Source organism: Vicia villosa, linkage group LG1, assembly GCF_029867415.1.
Source record: "Vicia villosa cultivar HV-30 ecotype Madison, WI linkage group LG1, Vvil1.0, whole genome shotgun sequence".
Classification (NCBI taxonomy): Eukaryota; Viridiplantae; Streptophyta; class Magnoliopsida; order Fabales; family Fabaceae; genus Vicia; species Vicia villosa.
The window spans coordinates 135,857,083-135,862,412 of record NC_081180.1 but is presented as its reverse complement, the minus strand read 5'-3'; the positions used below and the strand labels follow the sequence as shown (position 1 = coordinate 135,862,412).

At 31.1% G+C, this 5,330-nt stretch overlaps 1 long non-coding RNA gene across 1 annotated transcript; it reads right to left on the bottom strand.

Moving 5' to 3' along the window:
- Positions 1 to 4,583: 4,583 nt before the first annotated feature.
- LOC131617640 (uncharacterized) lies at positions 4,584 to 5,122 on the bottom strand. Its single transcript, XR_009288642.1, has 2 exons — positions 4,840 to 5,122; positions 4,584 to 4,757 (listed from the first exon to the last, which is right to left on the bottom strand). It is a non-coding gene; the product is annotated as an uncharacterized LOC131617640 (long non-coding RNA).
- Between the last annotated feature and the right edge of the window lie 208 nt (positions 5,123 to 5,330).

Sequence of the window (5,330 nt, the reverse complement as noted above, 5' to 3'; positions counted from 1 at the left end):
TTCAACTCTGATGACATAGTCAAGATCAGCTGATAAAGATCTATTTCAGAAATACATATTAGTTGTCATGACTCAAAGTTAAGATATCGAGACGTGTTCCTCAGATGATTTATTGCATTAATATCTGAAGACATTATCCTTTTCTGAATGACTCAGACACTATGTCACATAATGTAATATGATTTCTTTCTCACTCCTCAAATCAGTTATCTTACTTCAGATACAGATTTATTCTAAGAAGTCCTGTGTCGCTCTTCAGAAAGGTTGTTGCTATTATTTCTGAAATATAAAGTTCTATTCCTATTGGTTCTGATGTTTTCATGCTATCATAACAGAGTAGTTTATAAACTACTCATCAGATAAATCATCAGAAGAACAAAGTAAAGAAATTGATTTCTTCCAAGCTCACTACTTTAGAATCAGAAGTACATCATTTGAAGATAAGATCAAGAAACTTTCTCAAGAAGATTCAATACAATAGTATGCTTGAACACCTTCGCTATTCCCAAGACGTTCATACATTCTAAAGTTGTCTTCCATGTTAAAGCTGCAAACTACATGTAACACCCCAAATCTACCCCGCAATTTAATAGGAAAATCAGAGTACAAAACCTCAAAAACAACAACACATCTGAGGCGTCACATATATCAACTTAAACAAATCACAAATCATGCTCATAGATCATGGATACATAACACTTATATCATAAGAAAACTCATACATCATTAGTCATTCAAATCCAAATAACTATATAACATCGCAGTGGAATTCAAAGAACATCATAAATTCAAATCATAACATCTAGGCTAATCATGGCAATCAACAAATCTAACATTTCTCAATCAAAGAGAACAATGACAAACTTCGACAAGATATAACAACATAATCAAAATACGCAAACATCCCCCGAGTTCTACGTATTAGAACATAGACACACCGACTCGAGCTAATAGGTAAACAGTTACTCCGCGTCGTTACCTGCATGTTACCAACAGAGGGTACCATTCAAACAAAAGGGTGAGATATCATTCATTATAAAGAAACGTATGATAATATTCAAAGCATGGTAAAGATCATACATATATCACTACTTCTCATCGCATAACATCTTACAACAACTATCATCACTAAACAACTTACAAAACGGGAACAATGTCAATAATCAATTATGACAACATACTCAACTCACAATTATAATATCAATGCATAACAATAACATCTCTTCATCACGTCACAACAAACATCTCATCAATGCAATTTAAATGCAATTCAAATACGACTCGACTTATGCAAATGCATGTGGTACCATTTGGAGTAAAACTCCCATCGTCTCAAAATTTTTCATTGGGCACACCGTCGCTATTTTCCATTAAGGTCACCGTCGCTTTTTCCATTAAGGCCACCGTCTCTTTATGCAATGGATGCGACTCAATGAATGCAACATCCACACAAACACAACATTTACAACACGTCACAAACATCGACTAAATATCATTACTTTTATAGTAATTCATCACTTAAAAATCATGTCAATATGTTGTAACATCATACAAAAATACATCACTTCACAATTACGTCACTATGTTGTAACATCATACAACAATTCATCACTTCACAATCACGTCACTATGTTGTAACATCATACAGCAAATCATCACTTCACAACAACAATCATAACATCAAATAATTTCATTTAATTAAAGCTCCAAAAAGTTTCCAAATGTTTTCAAATCATATCCATTAGAAAGATATCAATTAAAGCTTCACGGAGGTTCAAACGGCACTTAAAAAGGAGTTACGGATCAAAAGATACATCATTTCAAAGTTTGAACAAGTTTTACACAGCAGGGTCCGCTTAACGACCCTCCCGCGAGCTTATGGAAACTCAAATTCAACAACCCAGCTTGAAGCGCGCTAATACAGACTAAAAATAGAAGCGAACCAAAATCACAGCTCCGCTTAGCGAGCTCGCGCATTTTCAAATTTTCACTCAGCATCCGCTTAGCGGACGTGCGATTAAGCAAAAAAATAACAGAACCACATAGCACTGCGTAACCACACTTCCACAACCCAAAACTCATCCTAATCAACAATTAAACACATATAATCAAAACATCTAACATCATTCATCATCAATCATCAATAAAAACATGTTTTCAACCAAAAATTCATGCAATTTCATCATAAAACCCTAATATTCTACAACATTAAATCCATGGATCCTACATACAATCTAACCCACCCTAAACATCATCATACATCTCTTTAGCATGAAAGAACCCCACCCTTACCTTGGGTTTTGGATTGAAGACAGCTCTAACTTCAATCTTGGATACTCCTCTTCTCTTCACTCTTCTCTTCATTCTCTATTTTCCCCAAATGAGATTCTAACTTCTATTTCTCTAAAACCTTTATTTTGTTAAACCCTTACTAACTTTCTCATTTTGCTAATGGGCTCTATTTAGCACCTCTCAACTACTAACAACGACTTAGGCCCAATAACTAACTAACTCTCTAATTTATGTTATTTATCCACGAATTAACACAAAAATCAATTAAACACACAATTAGCACATAATTCACATATCACACAATTAAATAAAATACGTAAATAAAAACGGTCGTTACACTACAAGTAAAAGGAAGAAACATGATGTACTATCCAACATCTAGACTTGATACTATTCGTTGGAAAGTAACCGTTGGCTTTTAGAAAAGACTCTTATATCCTCACAACGTCTCTTTCTCCAAAGACCTTAAATGAAGATCAAGACTTCAGTAGAAAATATGCTGGAACATAGCCAAGGCTTATTGCTCAATGTCAAATACTAGTTGTTGTTACAAAAGCCTAAAAGACGCTCGCAAATACTAAAGCTACAATGCTACTACTCAATGCGAAGAAGTCAAATCTCAAGTATTCAAAGCAAAGTAAAAGTTGTTGCAATATTTTGAAAGCTGAAGCTAAGGAGGATTAAAATGAAGAAAGAAGAAGAGAAAGAAGATTACTACAAGATGATACCCAGGAACTATCATATACATCTTTGTAGAATCAAGTAAAAGCATGGAGTTGTTGCTCATATCTTGCTCAACACTTTTGTGTTGTATTTGTACTTAAACATTTGTGTAATATACTTAATAGAAGCATTCATATAAACACAATGTAAATAAGAAGTTGTGTATAGAGCCTTGGTAAACACATCATGTGAAGCCCATGGTTGTTGTATCTACTGAAAAACTTCTTCATACCCGCCACCATCTTCTATGATAATAGAAGTACTATTTATATAGTTTAAAACTCATACTTCCACAAGAAAACTAAGCACATTGAAATGGACAGTCGTCTAACCCGAGACAAAGTACAAAAAAAAATCATCTTATGCCAATTGATTGTTAAACGGGTTAAATGTGTTTAAAGTCCCTTTAAAGTTAGGCATTTTCATTTTTCATCCCTCTAAAAAATTTCGTTAAAGAATCGTCCCTCTAAAGTCAAAAAATTTAACTTTTGGTCCCTCGTGCAACTTAGCGACGTTTTTTACAACTTAGTAACTAATTTATCGATGATTTTTAGCGACTGAACTATCGCCGATTTTCAGTGACAATTCACTATTTAACGACTGAATTAATGACAGTTGTAGCATGAGGGAACAAAAGTTAACATTCCTAACTTTAGAGGAATGATTCTTTAACGAATTTTTTTAGAGAAACTAAAAGTAAAAATACCTAAAATTAGAGGAAATTTTAAACATATTTAACATTTTTAAAATCAAATTACAATATACCAAACGACTCATCTTTTATTGGTTCACAAACTCGGGATGTTAAATATTATTTTCTATTTGGGGGAATGTTACAATATGATTAAGTTATTGGTTTTTAAGAAATTTATAATGAGTTAGTTGGATTAAGTAGTTAGTTAGACATAATATTGTTAGTCAGAAGTTTTCGCTCTAACAAACTTTACTCACTAAACCTATTTAATAGAAACATCTCAATTGATAATTCTCCATTCAGTTTTATTTGTTCTGATTTCTTTCCTGTTCATTATGCATGTATGAATATGCTTACGTTGGCAAATTTCAACAACACGTGTATGTTTAAGCTAAATTTCTGCTATTTAATTCTTGTGAATGGATAAATATAGGATGATAATATTGATTTAAGTAAAAAAAATAATAATGATAATATTGATAGTAATTGACGTATATTTCTTGACCAAAAAAAGAAGAAAAGGAGAATTGAGGTATGTATTTAACTACATATCTTGAAATAAAAGGAAGTATATTAACCAACATAGATAGAATGTAGCTGAAATAGTTCTATTTACTTTTCCACAAGCTTTAAATAAGATTAATTATTTTTCATAAAATATGTGATAAAAAAGGAAACATACGATTAACAAATATGACCTTTTGAATTTTTAAAGAAAAGAAATCATAATATTCACTTGCATATAAAAAAAAAACTACTCCAAGCTTTTAATAGCCGTACATCATTTGGATTAACAGCCTTTCATCTCGACGATAAGTCAAAATTCTTAACTTATTAATAATAATAATAAATAATAAATAATAAATAATAATAATAATAATAATAATAATAATAATAATAATAATAATAATAATAATAATAATTTATTCAAAGGAGGACATTTTTGGTTTGATCATAATTGTGTTATGGAAGGTGATTTGTAGCAAAAACACGGATGCGGCTTCAATGACTTTCACGCGGGAAAGTCACCGTAACTCTATGCTAATAGCTGCCATTGGATTAAATAAAGGGTTAAAAAAATTCCAAGTCACTTCTCTTTTTAATTTTAGAAACATACAAATAATACATACCTGTTTCACCACTAATTTTATTTTATTTTAGTTTTTATTCTTCACAGTATACTGTTTCTTTCCTCCACCGTTTTGTTCCCGTTGCCGCCATCGTACAACTTGCAGCCACCTATTTCTTCTCTCTGCCTTCATACGAGTTATGTTCCTCACTACTTTTTTTCCTGCTCTACATTATGAATAACACACACTATTACAATGAGAAATTAATTTTATTCGGTGGCAAAATACTGAAGAATGAATAAAGGGTTTATTCTACAAGTACACTTTATAAAACTAGACTAACTTTCTTTATTTTTTGTTTTGTTTGATGCAACCACAATCCAAACCCTAAGTTTTATATATATATATATATATATATATATATATATATATATATATATATATATATATATATATATATATATATATATATATATATATATATATATATATATATATATATATATATATATATATATATATGTGTGTGTGTGTGTGTGTGTGTGTGTGTG